The sequence below is a fragment of the Ambystoma mexicanum genome, chromosome 8 (assembly GCF_040938575.1).
Source record: "Ambystoma mexicanum isolate Mex_15411 chromosome 8, UKY_AmexF1_1, whole genome shotgun sequence".
NCBI lineage: Eukaryota > Metazoa > Chordata > Amphibia > Caudata > Ambystomatidae > Ambystoma > Ambystoma mexicanum.
This window is the reverse complement of record NC_090929.1, coordinates 1,445,068,835-1,445,091,593: the sequence shown is the minus strand read 5'-3', so window position 1 is coordinate 1,445,091,593 and position 22,759 is coordinate 1,445,068,835.

Here is a 22,759-nt window from a genome sequence, read left to right as displayed (position 1 = left end):
CCAGGTCCATTTCCCATTTGTCTATCAGTTTGAATGTGGGAATGGCTGGATCTTTTGGGAGTTGGCGGAACATGGCTTCGCTGATGAAGCTCTTACCATTGTTCACGCACACTCGAGCGAGAACAGAGTCCTTCCCATCATTTAACTGAACAGGGATGAACAACTGCTCTCCAATTTGCTGAATATCAGCCAGGCTCTGAGCTGATTTCACGTATTTCTGGACTATAGGAGTGGGAGTTTCTGATTGTGGATTAGTAAAGAATTTCAGGGTGTTTCCTTCCAGTGTGGAATACCACTTTAAACTGGAAGGAAGGTTGATTTTCAGAAATAGAGAGGACCCCCCATCACCAGTCGGTTGTCCTACTGCTATTACTGTCACGTCTGGAATCTGGTTGTTCTGGAAGTGAAATTCTACTTGGTCAGATTTTTGTTCAACCATGTGGCAGGTGCCGTTTAAACTAACATGGTTGACACTCTGTTTTAATTTTATTGGTCGGCTAGTCTGGGTCCAGAGGACCTTGTTTACACAATCTATTAGAGGTGACAACCTTCTCAGGAGGTCATTCCCTAGTAAACAAGGGGTGTCCTCTGGAGTCACTATTATGACCGGGTGTTTCAACTTGTGTCGCCCAATTTTAATGTCCAAGTCTGCAGTCCCCTCAACGGGAATTTCCTTCCCGTCAAAGTTCTACAGTTGTCCGGGAAGAGAGGTGAGAGGAATATGGAAATTCTCCCCCCTTCCGGCGTTTAGTTCCTCAAAGGCCCTTTTGGACAGAAGGGTAGCTTGGGATCCAGTGTCCACCAGTGCCAAAATTGTACCCTGCCCCTGTACTTGTACCGGGGCATAGTATCTTCCCTCCTTCTCCTCAAGGGGGCACAGATAATGCACATTTTTGGACAACTGGTGGGCTAACTTTCTGGTTTTGGACATTGCTAGCTAAGAGATTTGGGCAGAATTCTGTGGAGAACCTTGGGAATCTGAAAGAAAAAGTTGGCAACTGGAGATCAGAGCCATTGTGGGTTCCCCTGGTTCCGGTTCTGGGCCGCCCCCCCCTTCTTGGAGGCAGTCACCAGGATGGGTTTGAACCAGGGGATTTCGGTATTGTGGGTTCTGGGATGAGATGATGGGCGGCGGTAGCTCAGTCTCCATATCTCCCCAGTCTGAATTGACATCCCTTGGGACCCATTTTTCCTTGGGAGGTGTTCCCCCATCTCTGAAGGAGAAGATCCTTTTCCCAGGATCTTCTGAGGATCCCTCTCCCCCAAATTGGAAGACCTGAACCTCCTCCACAAAGTGGGTCTGTTTGGGTCCTTTGTTTCTCCTACCTCCTCTCTGCTCCTTGGGTGGCAGACTTCAGGGGTAGGAGATTTTGTTTCCGGTTCCTGGTTTTCCAGGGGCTGTTTACAAGTTGGGAAGGAAGCTTCCTCCAAGGTTTTACACCCCCTTCCCCTTGTGCCCCCTCCCTGGGAACCAGTGTGTTATTGGGGTGCTGCCCCGTCATTGTTCTGGAGCACCAGGTCCAGAGTTTGGGGCATTCTGCGGTGGCACGCTCATCTGAGGGTTCTGTTGAGCACTCAGTATGTGACCCAGATCCTGTGCCATATTTTGGACCTGGCGCTCTAACTGGGAAACCTGCTCAGGCTATTACGGGGCTCTATTTTCTCCCCTGGGCTGATCCCGGGAAGGGTAGCTATCCCTTCTCTGGTAGTACCCCTGGTTGGGAAGATTTTGGTACCCCTCCACCCTTGGCCTCCCCTCTCTCGGATTAGGTTGTCTGGGCTCAGGGAATTGGGGAAAGAAGGATGGATGATTTTGGGGCTGGAAATTGGGTGGATACCTGGGGAAAAAGTTCTGCCCAGGATTTGGAGAATTTCTGCCCTCCTGGGGGAAGTTAGGAGGGAATTTCCCTGGGTCAGGTGCTTGGCTGGACCCCCCCCACGGGCTGGAGGAGTCCACACATAACCCAGGATTGGTCGGTTTCCCTTGTAGCCAGGACTTACATAGTCAGGGGAGCGGGGGACCCCATTTGTGGGACTACCTCCTCGACTCCCTGTCTGTGGCTGGCCCGAGGGCCTTCTGGGCTGTGAATTATTAGGTGCAGGTAGGTTTTTAGGCCCCCCATCTCCAAATCCAAAACGGGGGTGACCTTTACCTCTGCCACCTTGGCAGCAGCAGGGGTGCTGTTGGTTTTGGGGTTTTTGGGCGCATTATTTTTATTTTCTATGGGCTTCTGCACCTCATAGATCCGGGTAGCCTGTTCAATGACCCAGTCTAAAGATCTTTTCTCCTGAAAATCTCTCACAAGCTGGGTCATGATGTATTTGGGCAAGGCATGGAAAAATGTATTGACAAATTCTCTGCTGTCTGTGCGCACCCTTCTGGTGGTCTGCGCAAAGGCACGTTTCAGTTCTTGCACAAATTCTTGTGGGGCCTGATCCTCCCCACATTTCAAATTGTAGGCTGTCTTGTGAGCCTCTTGGGGATTTCTGTGAACAGAAAAATGTTTTAATATGGCCGCCCTATAGGTGGACCATCTTAAATGATTTTGGTCCTCCAGCCCCGCAAAGAAACTGGAGTATTCTGGTGAGAAGGTCCACTTTACATATTGAATACAGCTTTGGCTGTCCTTCAAATGGAAAGTCTCCATCATTTGCTCGTAAAGCTCCAAGTGTTCCCAAACAGAATACTTGGCGTTCTTGTGATAAGGCGTGATGACACTCCTTATTGCCTTTATTTGCTTCAATGGGTCCTTAAGCAAGGCCCTTTTTGCCTTATTGGCCTTTTTGGTTCGGGTAACCCTGGTCCATTCATCCTCTGACTCAGAGGCCTGGGATTGGCTGGCTGTCAGGAAAGGAAGAAGGCGATGGATATGGCAGGGGAAATGTGCACAAAATACACAGTAAACAACCTTGAATCTAACAACGTGCATTCAATACCCAAGACTCGTGTATACCACTATATGAAAAGGAATGTAGGGTAAGCACTTAGAACCTCCTTATGACTGAAAGGAAAGTCGGCAAACTCCTTACCCACTATGTTATTACAGATACTGACAGCGCTAAGCCCACGTAGAGGGCAAGCAGGGACAGAATCTGTAAGATGACACTAGACGGTACTGAATAAAGAATTTGGAAACAGTACTCACAAGGACCGGAATGACCACATGAATGCCAGTACTAACGAAGACCGGAAAGACCACTTGGATGTCCGTATTCACGAGGACCGGAAAGACCACTCAAAAGTCAGTACTAACCCACAACGTTCTGTGAAATCAAACAAGAACCCAGAAGGCAGTAAAGGCAAAGAGTGAGGATAACTAAATACCAACACCCAAGTCAAGAGGCAAGAAGGAATAGTACAGTGTGGAAAACACAAGATAATCACACAGGAGCTAGTTACAACAGCTTCCCACACCTAATAATAAAATAGGAAATAAATGTAAAAGTGTAAAGGAAAACATGGCATGGATCCCAATTGAAGGCAAGGATCAGGAGCAGTGAAAACGATATCAAAAGGGAAACCTTCCCACCCATCCAAGGTGAAAAGGCAGGAAACTAAACCTGTAAAGGAAAGATTAATGCAACAAGTCTTTCAGTAGCAAAGGACAATTTCTAGGAAACAGTGAACACAGGCAATTGGGCTACAGCAAAAGGAAAGCACAGAGAAAGGCTGCCTGCAGACAGAGAAAGGGAGAAAGGGATTTCCAAAAGGCAGAAATCAATTAGGCATACAAATACGAATTCCAGGACAAGGAACAAGAAACACTAACTAGAAACTGGGCACAAAAACTAGGAAACAGGAACAAGGGACCAGTCACGACAGGAACGCTGCAACAATGACCAGCGCTGGACTGAAGCAAACTGAGGCTTTTAAAGCTGCTTAACGAGCACACCCCTCAGGCGTGTCGCCTGCTGCACCTGCAGCCACAGGTGTTGCCTATCCTCCACCCAGCCTTGTCCTGCAAGGGAGGAGGTGAGGCAGTGAGGCAGGCATTCTGGGAAGCATAGTCATTTGATTAAAGTAGCAGTAGCATGCTGGCTGCCAAAAACCTGGAATGGATCCGGAAGGGAAGTAATTTGGGAAATAAGGTTTTAGCGCTCCCAATTCATCAGGACACTGTAGCATAAGGTTCGGAGGAAATGTCCAGTAGGGAAGAAACCCCAAAACATGCCCCCAGGTGGCAGGAACGGGAGCGAAGGGAACGAGCCGTGACACTATACCCCCTCCCACGGCCGACTCCAGGCGGCCGTTACTCGCACAAAACATCTTCTTTCCATGACAGGAGCGCTTTGTCTTCAGAAGTGGCACTGACGGAAACGATGACCCACGGGCAGAAGCAGAAGGACTGGAATGAATAGAATCAGGCCGCAGTCTATAAGAGCCATAGGCGGGTTTTCGGTGAGGAAGAGACTCATGGGTCGAAGAAAGGCATGAAGGACTTGCAGGAACTGAAGCAGAGTTGGAAGGTCCAGGAAGCTCAGTCTCTGGGAGCGAACACTCATACATCATTGCGGAGGGAGGCAGGCTGGTGCAACATGCTTTGGACAATGATTGATGCTCTGGTAGCCCCCCTGCTGAGAGTGGACACATAGGAGGAGAGAAAACAGCAGGTTTCAGGAAATGTTCATGTTCAGACAAAGAAGGTGGCGGCCGAGGTAGAGGTTCGGATCTTCTCTCATCATCCATTTGATTAAAGGCCTGTGGTTGAGGGTGACCAAGGTTCGACTGCATCTGTCCCACGCCTTGGGGGCCTGGAAGTCCAATGGGTTGAACGAGGTTGGCACTCTTGGTGTCAGTCATGTAGCTACCTTGTTGCTCATGGAATACAACCGCAGGAACGTTTGACATACCGATAGGAGTGACAGACGCAGTACTTGGTACATCAGGCACACTCGCAGCAGGAGCAATAACGGGCACATCTTGAACTGCAGCAGTCATATCCTTCCTTTGGCTACTAGCACCCGAATGGTGCAGCAGTTGGGGGGCCGTGCCCGTCCCTTCCTTCAGGCTCATGTGGGATCCGGCCACAAAAAGGCTGTCAAGCGGCTGATCCAAACCGGCCCCCAAATGTGAACCGTCCAGCCCGTTATCCTGGTTGGCTACTTGTTCGATGTCTGGGCCATGGCGGATGGTATCCGTCTCCCCCTTGTAACACTCCAGGCAAGTCCAACGGCCTTGCATGTAAGGCCCTCCCGAGTCGTGATCCAGCTTGATGTTTCTGGCAGAAGTCTCAGACTCAGATGTAGCATATGCGGGAGGTGCTGATTCTACAGTCAAGCAGTTGGGAGAATTAGCTTGTGTAAGAGGCAGGCCTTCTGGTGATCCTCCTGAAGCATAAGAAGGGCAGATTGGACGTTCATCCGTAATAAATGGTTGGGATTTAGGAGGTAGCTCTGAAGTAGATGAATCTGCAACACAATCAAACCAAGCAGACATGTGCACCTCCGATATTGGCTTCGAGGCTGAGCAGGATACAGGTCTTTCATGAACTGAAGCCAAACTAGCAGTAGGCTCTGGGACCGAAGACAGGCACTCAGGATGTGCTACCGGAGGTTCCATGTCTGAAGGATAATCCGCTGGATGAGTCACTGTAGCCGAAGACAGACATGCCAGAGGAAATTCTGAGGCTGAGGGCATGCAAGCTGGAGCCATCTTGTTAGCTGAAGACAAACTTGTCAAGGTCTTTGGCTCTGACTGCGTACATGGTGAAGGCTCTTGGGTGACTGGCAGACATAGCAATTTTTTATTGATCGAAGATACGTGTGCCAACGATGACTGCAGAGCTGTGGACAGGATTATTGAAGAGTCAATGGTAGTAGGAGGACAGTCTGAAGTCCCAGAATTCGACAGACACACTTGTGGTTCAGGAATGGAAAGCCCCTTTAAGGCAGTTGACCCCTTGGCACCAGTAACCAAAGTCTGAGCTGTACCCCTGCCGTCCCTCTCCTTAGTGGATGACACAGAGTCTCTTCCTTTGTAGAAGTCAAAATCAACCAGAGGAATCACCATAGTAAAGTCTCTGTTAATCAGGATTTCGTCAATTGACCATTCCTCTGTCTTAGCTTCTGAAAGTGGCTGATTAACAATCAACAGTTCAGGGATCGCCTGCCGGGTTTTTGGTTCAGTAATCTGTGGAATGAGTCCATCAAAACATGAATTCTGCACTGTCTTTGACTGCTCGTAGTGACCGAAATTGGCAGAAGGAAGAGCGAACACAGAGGTAGCATCGTTTTCCACATCAGCTTGAATGTCTACTTCAGTCTCAGCAGCTAGATCAAGGGCAGAACCTAAGCCTACAGTTGTGACTGATTCTGTGTATGCCACCATTGTGGATTGTTTGGAAATCAGAAGCATGTATGTGTTCAAGCTCAGAGTTATGACAAACTGCTACACAAGAAGCCTCAGGTAAAGGAGTGGCTTGTGAATCTTCAGCTAACAGCAATTCCTGACAAACGGTAGGACAGTTGTCAGAACCTGTGCCCTGAATAAGCGCTGTGCTTGAAAAAAGACTTTCACTCCCAATAGATCTTACGTATTGACAAGTATCATGATTTACAAAAGTCTCCGCACTCAGGGACTGAACAGTATTCACTTCATCAACGGATAAAGTTGGAGGTATATTCAGAAAAGACTGTAACATCTTATTCTCCTCTTTTAAGGAAATGTATTCTTGTTTTAACTCCTCAAATTCTGCTTTTAGCATGTCCCGCATTAACTGTACATCCCTATCAGTAGGCACAGGGGAAGGCATGGTGGCATCAGGGCTGGATCCTGCCCTAGCCATCTGGAAGTGCACTGATTGTATATTGTCATCTACTGCTTGCAGGTCTTGTGATCTATACTCTCTCTTACCGACGTGGTCTGTGTTTCTTTTAAGCAGACTATTGGCATCAGACCCCTTGACATTAGAGACCACAGTAAGAACCTGTGCAGAGGAGTAAGCTGTAGACTGAGGGCAGAAAACAGAAGATATGCAAGGAACCCCTCCATTCTTCATGCTTGAATCATGAAACTGTTCAATCTGAGGTAAAGCACAACCAGAGTCATGGGGTTCAATAACAGAGGTACTTGTGTGTATAAATTCTAGCAGTGTGTTGTTTTCCACTGCTAAGGCTTGTGCGGACATAGACTCTGGATCAAAATTAAAGACAGAGCTAGGATCAGGCAATGTAGGATGGGTCACCCAGTGGGTAAAATACTTTGCACGTAAATACCCATTCGTGTCAAGGAGTTCATTTAAGTCAGGAGCAGGGATTCGATTTTCACAGGTAATTGTAAGGGAAGCTTTCTGTATAAGCTTGTTAGAGGCCTTGCTGCCTTTCCTTCGTAATCTGGCCATGTTCAAACGGGAACAACGGCTGGTCATTCTGTCAGGAAAGGAAGAAGGCGATGGATATGGCAGGGGAAATGTGCACAAAATACACAGTAAACAACCTTGAATCTAACAACGTGCATTCAATACCCAAGACTCGTGTATACCACTATATGAAAAGGAATGTAGGGTAAGCACTTAGAACCTCCTTATGACTGAAAGGAAAGTCGGCAAACTCCTTACCCACTATGTTATTACAGATACTGACAGCGCTAAGCCCACGTAGAGGGCAAGCAGGGACAGAATCTGTAAGATGACACTCTAGACGGTACTGAATAAAGAATTTGGAAACAGTACTCACAAGGACCGGAATGACCACATGAATGCCAGTACTAACGAAGACCGGAAAGACCACTTGGATGTCCGTATTCACGAGGACCGGAAAGACCACTCAAAAGTCAGTACTAACCCACAACCCTGTAAATCAAACAAGAACCCAGAAGGCAGTAAAGGCAAAGAGTGAGGATAACTAAATACCTAAACCCAAGTCAAGAGGCAAGAAGGAATAGTACAGTGTGGAAAACACAAGATAATCACACAGGAGCTAGTTACAACAGCTTCCCACACCTAATAATAAAATAGGAAATAAATGTAAAAGTGTAAAGGAAAACATGGCATGGATCCCAATTGAAGGCAAGGATCAGGAGCAGTGAAAACGATATCAAAAGGGAAACCTTCCCACCCATCCAAGGTGAAAAGGCAGGAAACTAAACCTGTAAAGGAAAGATTAATGCAACAAGTCTTTCAGTAGCAAAGGACAATTTCTAGGAAACAGTGAACACAGGCAATTGGGCTACAGCAAAAGGAAAGCTCAGAGAAAGGCTGCCTGCAGACAGAGAAAGGGAGAAAGGGATTTCCAAAAGGCAGAAATCAATTAGGCATACAAATACGAATTCCAGGACAAGGAACAAGAAACACTAACTAGAAACTGGGCACAAAAACTAGGAACCAGGAACAAGGGACCAGTCACGACAGGAACGCTGCAACAATGACCAGCGCTGGAGTGAAGCAAACTGAGGCTTTTAAAGCTGCTTAACGAGCACACCCCTCAGGCGTGTCGCCTGCTGCACCTGCAGCCACAGGTGTTGCCTATCCTCCACCCAGCCTTGTCCTGCAAGGGAGGAGGTGAGGCAGTGAGGCAGGCATTCTGGGAAGCATATTGATTTGATTAAAGTAGCAGTAGCATGCTGGCTGCCAAAAACCTGGAATGGATCCGGAAGGGAAGTAATTTGGGAAATAAGGTTTTAGCGCTCCCAATTCATCAGGACACTGTAGCATAAGGTTCGGAGGAAATGTCCAGTAGGGAAGAAACCCCAAAACATGCCCCCAAGTGGCAGGAACGGGAGCGAAGGGAGCGAGCCGTGACACTGGCAGAATGTGGGGACCTGGTCTCCTGTGTCCTGCGCCGTTCAGAGGAGTCTTCAGATTCCTCCTTGCTGCCAGGATTTGATGGGTACCCCCCCCCACTGACCTAACTGGGCAGAGGTTTTCAGGATGCCCTTAAAGGGCCTATTCTCCTGGGGTTCCCCACTAAATTGCACTGTGCTTGGGTGCCCAGACCCGGATGCCCGCCCATCCATTCCTGGGAGGTACTGGCCTATGAGCCCCATGCTTCTGGCTGGATAGTAATCTGCCATCCCTGTGGCCCGGTGCTCATGTGCGCCAGGGGACATGGGGGTGGCAGAGTCCAGGGACTGAGGGAGATAAAGGCCTCTGGTACTAGGGCTCCTGAGGTTATGCTCAGGAGATTCCCTTTCCAAGCGAACCTGGTCTCTATCCGCCCCTGCTCCCTGTTGCAATGCAAGAGCCTCCGCCTTCAGTTCCTCAGTTAAGGCCTTACTAGACTCTATCAGTCTCTCCTGCATCGCTACCTGTTGTTGGAGCCTATCATTGTGCTGCCAGAGAGCCTCATTCTCTCTCTGCGTTTCCTGATTGGTCCTGGAGCACTGGGCCAATCTTTGCTGCAGGAGGGTTACCTCCTGAGTCCCCTCCCTACTGGCCTGCTCCTGTCTTGCCAGAGCCTCCTCCATCCTCCTGGTGTGCTCTAGCAAGTCCTGGTGTTCTTTTTGGAGGTCACCCAGTCCCTGGTGGGCCAGGTGATTTTCTTCCATTTTTCTTCTTAAGTGGCAGACTTCCTGGCCTAAGGTGTCCCTTTCCTGACCAAGAGCTTGAATTTGTGACGCCAGGTCGTCCCTTTGCCTTTGGAAGGCACCAGCTTTCTGGCGCTCCTGATCAAACTCTGCCTGGGTATCCAGGTCTTTCAGGATCAGTTTATTGCTTTCCTCTTTCTCTCTGTCTAGTTGGATTTGCAGGGTGGCTACCTGCTCTGTGCATGCCCTGTTGAAATTGATCTGTTGCTCCAGCTTTTTCTGGCTCTGCAGTAAGGAGTCCAAACTGTCTTGGCGTTCCTTCTGCAAAGCCAGAATACTGGTATCCTGGTCTGTCTTTTCCTGTAGCAGTATATCCATGTCCTCTTTTATTTTAATGATATACTGCCTACTATCATTTTCTGACTCCTGGCTCCCCTGCAGCCTCTGCTCAGAAGAGACCAGGTCAGATTGGACCTTCTGTAATGCCAGCAGTTGCCTACTCGCCAAATCTTGGCCTTCAGTACATTTATCCTGCATGTCTCCTATATATATGTACAGGTATGCCGCTATCCTAACCATCTTGTCTTGTTCATCCTTAGCTTTAGGAGCCATGTATAGTTCACTCAGGGCCACATGTAAGGGACCCTGATCTCTCCATATATCTGACCCTGTTTCAGTGACCTGTTGCGTGATGGCCTGCAACCAGACCATGCGGTCCTGGTGAGTCCACTCACCTCTCACAAATAACTTATGTAAGAAGTGTTCTCTGGCTATTTTCATGTCTACTAAGGTCGTCATTCTAGAGATTGGTCTCTGTCCTGACTTACAGAAGTTTGTATTTTATTTTTGCAAAACAGACCTTTTCCTTAGAGCGTTCCTTTGAGGAGTGCTTTACAGCGTAACACAGCGTGGTGATCCGACCGGATATGTGTATCTGGTCAGCTGGCATGCTGTATTAATCTGCACAAGTGATAGATCTAACCCAAACGTCCGGCTCAAGCCCCCAATTTGTAAGAGGATTCAATTCAATACTACAGCTAAGTCAATGCCTAGTCTGGGATACTGAATGGAAACCCTTATTGATATATCTTTATGTCCAGTTCATGAGTTCTGGATGACTACCCCTATATAACACCCCTCTCTTGGAATCCCCCTGACCCCACTGAGCCAAGAAGTAGTTCTGTTTTGCAAGTTAAAAGGTTTATTTGAGAATTTAAACAATATATATATATATATATATATATATATATATATATATATATATATATCACACTTTATAATAAATTAATAATTGAATATCACACTTAATCTGAGCAGTAATCAATAATGGATAGTCTGGCACTAGCACACTTCTTTATAATCAATGATGAGTGGTTATAGGATGGATACGATAGCAACAATACTTTTATGGTTTCAAATGGATGCAATCTGGAATGAAATGCAGTACAGAAAATACCTTGATAGGATTTCAGCAAAAGACAATGTAATCACTTTCTTGGACAATTCACCCCCCCCCCCCTTAATGCAATGTAAGGAGATGAATAGAATGGGACTCAGTTCTTAGGAATGCAATATAATAAAATTCAGTTCAATTCCCCCTCAGCAGCTTATACAACAATAGGAGTTTTGAAACACAGACCCAAGTGCTTTGAATATGGTGACAATGCAGTGAGAAATATGCTGAAAATGCTTTTAATTCCCTTCAGGAGGTTCAGGGTGAGTGGTATCTAGTTAATATTAGTCCAGGCTCACTCTAGCAATGATTCAGGGATGGTTCTTAAGAGGCAAACAAATTTTTAGCAAGGAAAGAGATGACTGCTGATGGTTACACGTGGCAGGATTTTTAACCAAATCGCGGTAAAATTCGCAAGTGCGAGAATCGTGATTACGGCAAAAGTATACGGAGTAGCATGTCGATTCTAAGCTTGTTGAAAAGCTGAGATTCTAAGCTTTCAGAGGAAAGTTCAACCAAGTTCCTAGCCCAAACGGTTCCAGAGATACAGACGATTAAATAAAGGTAGTTTTTCGGATTTTAAATTTTAAAAGTTCAAAGCGACAGGTTACAGCTTGCAGATAGAAAATGACAGGTGACAGCTTTGCAAATGACAGGTGACAGTTAGGAGGCAGTTCTGGTTAGATTAAAATAGATTGAATTATATTATTTTAACTAAGAGATTGGTTCTGCACAGTTCTGCTAGGTACTCACAATATATTTAGAAATAGGCCTCGCCACGGATCTGGTCAGGTTTTGGACTGGACTCCGGTCTGGTCTCGGCACTTCACAGTGATCTGGGTCAGCTCTCTGGTTCTGCTAACAGCGGTCTGGGTCACTCTGGATCTCTGGCCTCTGGTTCTGGATACTGCTCTGCTTTCTCTGGGTACAGCACTGCTTCTGGATCTTTCTGCACAGCTTTCTCTGGACCCAGCGCTGATCTGCACGGCTCCTGGATGCTGCTACCGCTGTTAGGTTTGCTGGATGCTGAGGCCTACTTAGAAGAGTTCTCAGTTTGTGGGTTTAGGCCCTTGCCTTGAGTTCTGAATCAAGTTCTTTGGAGTTTTAAAGTCTAAGTGTTGAATCTGGTATCTTGTGGATGTTGTATGGTCCGGCAGCATGCTCTGCAGCAAATGGAATTGAATGTCTCTATCTGTCCTGACTGTCTGCTTTTATGTGTTTTGAAAGTGGGTGGAGAGGCTAGCTTTCTAGGCCCTACCCCTCTCCACTTGTCATTGGCCACTTCCTCCTCTTCCCCTTGATTGGGGGAATGAAATGAAGTGTCATCATGATGAGGTCTGTTTATGATACAGAGAACCCACCCCTGTCAACTTTACACACAATCTATATCTGATCCAAATACATACTTCCCCGATAGACAGTTGTTTGGCATTGCATACACGCATCATGCATTTACTGATGGTAGCCCCTGTTCCAATTCTGTCGTTTCTAGGAGCTTGGGTTCAAAAATGGCAACATATTTCACTTTTTGGTCGGGTTACCAATATTGGATTTGTCCCCGCATTTACACAAATGTTCGCAAAACATGTGGGCATTAGGTGGTGGAGTGTCAGATTTTTAACATACATACATTTAGAGTAATATCCTCTTTTCTGCTAAAAACCCCTCTGAACATACCACCGGGTCCTAACACGTCTTCAAATGTGCACAGAAAAATCACAAGAATAATGATATCACTTATAAAATTTTCACAAGTCCGCTCCATGAATGATCCATCTTTTTAGATTTATGTTCTGGCCCCAAAGGGGTGTGGTTTCCCCCCAGCACAAGGTTGAATTTCTGGTTTTTCCAGTTCTGCCAAGCCAGCTTGCTCTCACAGGCAGTGCTCCTCCCCTTTCCTTCCAGGAGGAAGCCACTTTTACTACCCCCAATAAAACATTTGCCTGAGTCAGGACAGGGCTTTGTTCAATTTCCTGCAGAGCCCAGGTAATTCAATCAGAGAAGTGTCATATCCCTTTTGGTGGGAACAGCAAAAGGCAGCTAGGCCTGGGAACACAGCTGTTGTGCAAGTCTCAACTCCTGTCGGGGGTAGCTGGTGGGCAAAATTCCCTCTCTTTTTAAGCCAGGCCTCAGCTAAATGTCTCTTTTGCTGTCAGTGTTCCTGTCCAAATCAAACTTCCAATTTTTACGCATGCAGCTAGAATGCTAATTCTAAGTTTAAAACTATGACATTTAAACAATTGCAACCTATGTGACACTCAAAAGTAGGTCACTCATTTCTTTTAAACATTTAGATTTTTAGTGTCTTTCAGTCCAAATTTACTTAAACTGCTGAAATCCACAGCTCAGCCAGTTTTGCTATGAACATTATTTTAGGCTCATCCTCTTTCCATATTTTGTATGCCCACAAGACTTTATTCTGTCAAATGTCTGCTGGTGTTCAGTGAGATTGTTGGATATTCTGCAATGTTTGAAATGGGCATTCTGAGCTTGCCTTCAGAGAAACAAAGGGTGATTTTTAAAGTGCTTTCTAGCGAACAGGCACTGCTATTTTTCTCTTTGGCACCCCATTTCACTCATGGCTCTTCTGACCCAGCACACCCGCACCGGGGGGTGGCAAGTCAGGCGACCATTTTGGTGTGCGCACAAACTGCGCGGTTTTCATCGATTCTGGCGCACATGTGGGCTTTTTCGGCCATCTTGGATTTCCTAAGCCCACAGAACCAAATGTTGTAGCATAATAGTCCAAACGTGGGTCAGAACACCCAACAAACCCCCCCCGCCCGACTGCACTTGGATTGAGTCGAGGGGATGTCGGGTGCTAAGGATGTTGACCCACGTGCTGGGAGGTCAGCATCATCTTCTTCCAATTCCACAGATGACAAAGTTCAGCTTCCTTTCCTCCATCAGGGGTGGATCATTCGGTTCTCCTCGCCGGTCCTGATGGGAGTATTGGGCGGTACACTGGCCCCCTCGGATCTTTGCTCCCGGTCCCTGGGTCGTTCTCCTTGGTTTCATCTCTCCTAGGACGAGAAAGCAAAAGCGGCAATACCTACTCATAGACATTTTTCCACCAATATTAATGGTGTGGCAAACATATATATTTTATACATACGGAGACGTAGCATTTTTAGTTTGAAAAACAAGATATAATTCAGAGACAGTTGCTCACAAGAAACATTATATATTAGAGACTATATGTGGGATATTTTAGGTTAGAACTGACTTACTCTGGAGTGGCCCCCTCAGGGATTCCAGAGGATTCCTCTAGTTGCTGTAGAGTGTGCCTGGGATGGCAACACTTTAACTCATTTATATGGACCCACTTGTCTTCCCCCTCTGCCAAACCGCCTTTGGGGATGCAGATTTTATAAGCTACAGGGGAGATCTTGTCTATAATTTCAAACGGTCCCTTCTATGTAGGCAAACATTTTCGCTGTTTGGCCTGGTTCCTTTGGAAATTGTATAGATAGACCCGGTCTCCCACCTGATATTCCTTCCTGGAAGTTTTCAGGTCATAGTGGGTCTTCATACTCTCGGCTGATCTTTCTAGATTCCGCTGAGCATAGGCAAAAGCATGCTGAAGGTGTTTCCTTAAATTCTCCACATACTCATGAGTTGTCATCAACGTTTGCTCTTAGGTTCTGTAGAGCAAATGCTGAGGAAGCACCATCTTGCGTCCAGTCATCAACTCAAATGGTGACATTTTGGTTGCAGATGAAGGGGTAGATCTGATGGCCATTAGGACCAGAGGTAATCGGATATCCCAACTTGGCCCAGAATCTGCCACAAACTTCTTTAATATGCTCACAATGGTTCGGTTGTATCTCTCTACTGCTCCAGAAGAAGCTGGCCTGTAAGCAATGTGTAGCTTCCTTTTAACCCCCAGTATCTCCCACATCTTTGTCATTACTTCACTGGTGAAGTGGCTACCCCTGTCTGACTCAATCCTTTGAGGTAGACCGAAATGGGAAAAGATGTGGTTAATCATCAGGGTAGCTGCAGTTTCTGCCTTGCAATTTGGGGCTGGGAGACATTCCACCCACTTGGTAAACAAGCATGTAACCGTCCACATGTACTTGTTTCCTCTAGTCGAGCGAATCACAGAGCCTACAAAGTCGATTTGCAAATCTGACCATGGCAGTGTCATCCCCCTCTTTTGGAGGGGTGCACGGTGCGTGAGGGATGACGGCTGAAATTGTGCACACACAAGACACCCCTTCAAGTATTGGTCAAGGTCCTGCCCCATGTGTGGCCAGTATGCAACCTCTCTTAAGATTTCCAGTGTTGTGTGAAACCCCCTATGACCGGCGGTAGCCGCATCATGGGCGTGACTTAACATCAGGCTTCGGAATGAGGTAGGAACCACTCACTGATCGTGGCCAGCTTTGGATTTCCTTACCAGCAAACCGTCTTGGATTCGGAACATTTTTGGACATTTCATCAACACTCTTAGGTCCTCTTTCCCAATGTAATCGGTATCCGTCAGGGGAAAGTTCTCAGGGTCCTCAAGGTGCTGGTAAAATTTACCAATTATTGGATCCCCCTTCTGAGCCGTAATCAAATCAGCATCAGGGGTCTCCTTACTCCATTGTGCAATTGAAAGGTCATTGTGAGCATTTGTCTGGGACCTAGTGATAGCAGTGACCTGGATTTCCCCCAACAGGGACTCAATCTCAATTAGATCCCCTTGGATGGCCCCAGTTTTGGCCAGCTGATCAGCTAAGTCATTTCCAGTTTTGTCTGGTCCCTCTACTTTGGAATGACCCTTGATCTTTTTCCAATAGATGGTCATCTCATTCGAGGTGACCAGATCATCAATGTTTTGGATCAACTTCCCATGTTTCAAGGGTTTGTTGTTAGCACATAACATGCCTCTGGTTTTCCAGTTGACCAGGTGCTCCACGAACCCGTTCCGTACATAATCAGAATCTGTGATTATGACCAGTTCGTGGAGTTGTTGTTGGACAGCAGTGAGCATGGCTTGATGCACAGCCATCAATTCTGCCACCTGACTATTTCGGGGACCAATTTTGTATCCAGCGGAGGGTTCTGGGAACTCCTTCACCCATGCATTCCCTACGCCAGCCACCAGTTCTTTCTCCCTGTCGTTGTCAACATGGTACGAGCATCCATCCACATAGACAGTGGGCATTCCCTCACACTTGTCTTCTTCAAAGACTTTGTGTGGGGAATTAAGGTATGCCTCCGTGTTGTCCTTGATTTTTAGACTTTCGTCCTCGAGACAGTTTTCTCTGGCACAATCATGCAAGTCAGCCAGAACTTGCGCGAGGGGACTCTTCTTGTTTTGGCCATATCTGACCTCCACAGGAAAGCCTTGCATTGACAGAATCCAGGAAGTAATTCAGGAATTACTCACATTTCCGGCCCGGATTCTGTCACTTTGGAGATATTGCAGAGGCTGGTGTGGGGTCTCCACTATGATGTGTTCCCCCTGGATAAACGGGCGGTAATTCTTCAATGCCCACACCGTTGCCAGGAGTGCCTTCTCACAATCGTTGAATTTTTCCTCCACAGAGGATAAAGTTTTGCTCTCATAGGAGATTACTTTATTGACCTTGTCATGCTTTTGGTATAATACTGCCGTCAAGCACCTATTAGAGAACCCTGTCTCCAGGAAGAACTCCTTGTTTCTGACAGGGTAAGTTAGGCAAGGCGCTTGTGAGAGGCTTCTTTTGAGTTGTCTTACCGCCTCGGATTGTTCTGGACCCCATTCCCACTTGACCCCCCCTTCAAGAGATGAATCAGGGGTCTAGTGATCTCTGCGCAGCCTTCAATGAACTTTCTGCTGTTATTAGTCAGTCCAAGGAGGCTTAGTATAGTGCACAGCGGTACAGAGGATAACGGTAGAATGCATAGGGAATAATACAGTAGGAGATGGTATGTGTGCCCCAACTGCCAGGAGTCATCACAAAATAGTGTAGGTTTCTAATCCATCCTCGCCATATAAAAGGGCTACAGGAATGAAAACTTGTACAAGATGTGGATAAACTACAATTACAATAAAAAACACAACATACTAACAATAAAGGTATAAAAACGACCACTACAATAAACAAACAGGGATATATAAACTGGTAAAAATAAACAAAGGGCGTTAAACTGGGTGGTTACAGGACAAAGGATGAGGAGGGTTAAGAAAACTTGGAGAACAAGAGTCAAAAGGGAGGGATAAGTAAACTTGGAGAATAAGAGATAGAAACCAATCACAGAGGTAGAAACACTAGTACTATCATTTTTTTGCAGTCTTTTTCGCCCTACAATAAACAGCCCCCAAGAAGACCACTGCAGATATTTCGAAGTATTTCAAGATAAAGGAACACTGTTTTAAAAAAATTGAGATAATCCTGTGCACATTGTGCAAAAAGGCACAAAGACCTGGACCTCCAAATGTTCCATTTCGAAGCTTAGAAACATACAGATTCGGTGGGATACTTAAAAGCTCTACTCCCCTTTTCCCACATGAACACTTTCTTACACCGTGAAAGACAATGGACTAACACCAGAGCCGTTTACCTGACGTGTCCCAACATAAGGGTCAGGCAGAGTCAGTCAATTGACAATACCTATACACTCCTGACAGCCCTTTTCCTTCCCCACAGGGATAAAAAGCAATGCAAGAAAGCACACTTTGAGCAGGGACAAATGTACAAGAAAGCAGCTATTCCATGACGTCAGTTCAAACAGAGAAGAAAGACGGTGAGACCGGAAAGGAAAACACAGAGGGAAGTGCCCCTGCCCTTTTTGACCCAAAACCACAAAGCCTCAGTGAAAAGAATCATAAGACCAGGAACTACAGCTGACGTGTGGTTAACAGTTGTCAACGGTGCACAGGACCCTCTCGCACTGATAAGCGAGGCAGGGAGGCGCTCTTGCTACCGTGGTACCGTCCTTGACTCCAGAGACAAGAAACAAGGAGGACAGCACAGCCGATGAGTCGTAGGGAGGACTGATAGTAAACTGGACAGTGTTGAGCGAAGGTTTCAAACAGCAACTTGTTATGAACAAAGAACTTGTGTGCTAGTGAACTTTTAAAGCCCAGGGAAAGACCAGCAGCAGAGTGGTCCAGCGCCACGTGGGTGTCCATTCCAGAAGACTCTGGCTGGTCCCCTTTTCTTGTGAACATTATAGTGACAAGAGGCCGTAGGAAAGGCCAGCATAAAGAGTTAAGGTAGTCATACAAGGGTAAACTCCCTTGTACAAGTCCTTAACCCATTACCAAAGTTTTGACATTGTGAAACAGGCGTGTACGCTTGACTGAGGGAAATGTTGTATGATCTATAAATGTGGAAAGCCTGAGTGGGAGCTTAAGACAAAGCCTGACTGGGGGCTACAAAAAGCTAAGGGAAGTGAATCCTGCAGGGTATTACTTATAGGTGATTTGTGAGAAACTGGCAAATATTAACCCGACTGAGGGAAGGCAACGTTACGAAAAATATCGGAGCCCTGTTGAGGGGGATCCACGGGTGAAAGTAAATCACCTGACAGGAAGATTACTGAAAGGAACATTTTGTTTGTTGTTTACAGTACATCAGGCCCTCTAAGGCAAAAGACTTGGTGTAAAAGAGACTTGTCCACAGAAGGTCCTGATATTTTGGAAACCAACTGTAAGCTTGTCCTGGAGAAGCCCAGGAGTGTGCAGTGCTTGAGAGTCCCGCCTTGAGTTCCGCCTTGTCCCGTGCTAAAACGTGGGGAACGGAGACCCCAGTTATACCATCCTGACATCATTTTGTGAGTACTTCTTTCTTTTCTGGTGAACGTTATCCCACACTATTTTGTAACTTAGCGGTAAGGTTTGGCAATATGTTTTTTAGTGTAGACCCTTTTTATTCGACAAGACGCCACTATGACTGTTTTATTATTATTTGATGGTCGTAGCTTGCTCCCATCTTAGATTTAAATTTAGATTTATACAGTTTAATAAACACCCTTGAACTGTAATCACTTGTGTATGTCTTTACTGTTGCCACCATGCAGCCTACCAGTTAACGTGCGTATCTTGACCTTTTACGCATGTAAATATGGCAAATACGGACCATTTCATTTTGTACTGCGTACCGTGTATGCTTTGATTTATTCATTAAAAAAACATACTTTCCACCACTAGATGGCAATGTAGAATTTCTTTTATCAGCAGCATAGCCTTCTTATGCATGATGGTGAATTTCCAACGGAAAGACCAAATCTGTGACAGCTAAGCGAGCAACACAATAAAGCACACACCCTTTTAAAATGTGTTCATACCCATAACGTATGTGTTGGATACATTTTACTCTCTTGCAGAGGAGAAAACTCATTTTTACTCTCTTGAAATTGCATTTACGCTCCAATTTGAAAAATCATGCTTAAAATACTCCTACCTCAAAATCTTATCTGGAGCACTGCCACCATGAGTTCCATACAATACATATATAAAATGGTTGAGAAAAAAACAAGGGACAATATGCTAAGGAATGACAATAGAGTGAATGGGCTAGGTTAAGTAAACTTGGAAAACAAGAGAGAATGCCATAGGTTAAGTATACATGCAGAACAGGAAAGGGTGGCGTAGGTTAAGTAAACTTGGAGAACATGGGAAACGTTTTGAATACAGGTTGACATTTCACTGGAGTTAACTGAACAACTTCTTCAGCAGCCTAAGCACCTCAAGCACTTGAATCCTATCAGCACCTGCCCACCATAAAAACAATAAAGACCCAATCAGAAAATAAATGCAAAGAATCCAACTTTCTTTCAACAAATATTTAAAAAAGCAGCTCCTTACCTAGGTACTGGTGGGCTGGCCCCGCCTGCGTTTCGGCAGTCTCCTCCTGCTCTTTGCTGACCCGGCGGGGTGCCAGACCTTTGCAGTGCGAGGAAGCTGGATGCGGCCATGTTTGCCTGACCATCATTTCCACATCATGGCCAAGTCCAGGCAAACTAGTGCGTGCGTCCTGCACAATGCTACCTAGCAAACATGACAACATACATAAAAGTAGGAAGTAGATGCAGCCCGGCTGTCTCAACACTCTTGTTGCGCACTCCTGCTTCCCGTTCCCCTTTTTCTCGGTGAATCTCCTCTGGATGATTCCTTGTCTCTTGCCTGTTCCCTGCTCTGCCTTGTTGCTCTCGGCCTTGTTGCTCTCTGCCTTGTTACTCTCTGCCCCCATCTTCCTTGGCTATCTTCTTTCTTGCAGCCCCATTGTTGCTCCCTGCTTTGCCTCTGCCCTGCCTTGCCATCTATTGTGAGTTTTCTGTATTCCCGGTCTCAGTGCTTTGCACTGTTTTTGTACTACGTACAAAATATCAGGTTAGCCATTCCGTAGTTTTTCCTGTCTCCTGTCACCTGGTATATTGTCCAGGTAGGCGGTTGCAGGGAAGTGCTTTTATGCTACTGCTCTTCAGTTCCGGTTCTGCCTCCCAGGAAAATCGTGGTGGATGCCACTCTCCGGACTTCAAGATAGGGTACGCACCAATACTCCCTCCTGCTGGACAGATTGAGATGCCTACCGTCAGATCCTGATGACATGGAAGCTATAGAGGACTTAAGAGATGAAGTAAGGGCACTGCACCAAGAAGTACTCACAATAAAACAAGAGAACCAGCTACTGAAAGATGCTATGGCCCAGAGTGCGGCAGCTCCACTCGCGGAAAGCACCATTGTGTCCTCAGGTACCGTAAAGTACGATGGGGATCCACATGCTCTTACTGAATTTTGTAATCATTGTCACGTTCAATACATGTTTCGCCCCGTTCACTTTGCTAGTGACAGAGCAAAGATTGGTTATATACTGAATAACCTCACGGGAAATGACCTGGCCTGGGAAACACTGTTTGTGTCAGCATGGAGCCCCGTGCTTGACTCTTTTGCAGAGTTTGAGAAGGCCTTCATGGAAGACTTCCAATCACCCAACATAGCCGCCATTACACAGAATTGTCTGTTGGGCATTAAACAAGGTGCCCAAAACATAATACTGTATATCAGTAGATTTCCCCAGCTTGCAAATGAATCTCAGTGGCAAGAGGACACCCAAAAAACCCTGTTTCGCCATGGTCTGAGAGAGGAATACAAGGAGGACCTTGTCCTTGCTCCCAAACCAGCTACCATTCATGTATTTCTAGACCTAGTGATTAAGAACGATCATTGATTGAATGAGAGACGTTCTGAACTACGTTGACATGACTTCGGAAGACTTGTGTCCAACCCTACCCAATCGGCTAGGCACCCCTTACCTCCTGGAGAAGTGGGGGTGGAACCGATGCAGCTCGGGGCCATACTTGGTCCCTTGTCTTAAGCCGAGAAGAGAAGACGTAGAACACAGAATCTTTGTATTATGGAGATGATAAGCATTTCTTAAGTGGGTGTCCTATCAGACCAGCAAAGCTAGCGGGAAACTACTGGGCTTGTTGACAGCTGGGAAGGAAACAACAAGCCCAGTCCCTACTCTGTCCGTTCCAATGGATATGGTCCATGCAATGAGCCCTAAAGCCTGGTTTGTCTTGAAAGTGACCCTTGGCTGGGGCATGTAAAGACACCCAGGCAATACTATGGCCTTAGTGGCTTCAGGAGCATCCAATAATTATATGGATGCACGATTCCTATCGCTCCAAGTCCTTCAAGCCCGGCAAAAGGTGTAGTCAGCCCTGGTGGAAGGAATCAATGGCACCCCATTGGCTTCTGGGCCCATCACTCACGAATCTGAACCTATTCGTCTGGCAATTGATACAAATCAGGAAACATTGGCATTCAACATCATTCAGTCACCTTTGTATCCTTTGGTCCTGGGTCTGCCATGGATGGTGTTCCAGAACCCCTACCTTAACTGGGCGATACAGACCCTGTTCTTCTGTTCCGACTATTGCATCAGAGAATGTTGCTCGGTTTCTAATTCTTCAGCTGTTCTTTTTGCATTGGCCAATTCGGAAGCCACGCAAATGGTTTCCTGTTGTCATAAACGACCTTATGAGTATCACAAATACGACACAGTCTTTTTTCGACCGTCTGATATACCTTTGCCACCGTCACATCCCTTTGACTGTGAAATACTCCTCAAATCGGATCAACCTATTCCTCATGGTCGTGTGTATTCCCTTACTACCCTTGAACGGTTGGAAATGCAAAGGTATCTCTTAGGAATGTCTCCAGAAGGGATATATACACTTCAATCCCCAGCAGGGGCCTGTAAGGAACTCATGGTGGCAACAGTAAAGACAGACACAAGTGATCACAGTTCAAGGGTGTTAATTAGACTGTAAATGCAGGGGAAAAACGTCTAACCTAAACCTAAATTTAAGATGGGAGCAATCGTCGACCATCAAATGAACAAAAAGGCTGTCCTCGTGGCATCTTGTCAAAGTAGAAAGGCCTATACTAAAAATATCTATTGCCAAATCCTTACAACTAATTACAGAAAGAGTGTGGGATAAGGTTTTCAATAAAGAAAAATATGTTCACACTTAATAAGTCAGGATGCGATTGCCAGGGTTCTCCCTTCCCCATGTTTTAAGCATGGCACAAGGTGGGTCTCCTGAGCACAGCACACACTCGAGCTTTCCCAGCACGAGCCAACAGTTCTGCATCCGCTATCAGGTTTTCAATGGCCAAGTCTCCTTTAACAAAAGTCTCTTGCCTACGAGGCCTGATGTTCTTGACAAACATACACACCCTTGGGTCCCCCTCTTCTGGGCACAGACCCCTAACAAGTCATAATCTACAATTGAATTAAACAGTTCCTTTCTCAACAAACGTTGGGTGATGACTTTCCATCCCTGGATCTCCCTCCTTTGGTCAAAGACTTTCAACTGTACGAGGATTTGACAAAACCCCTGTATGACCATTTTGA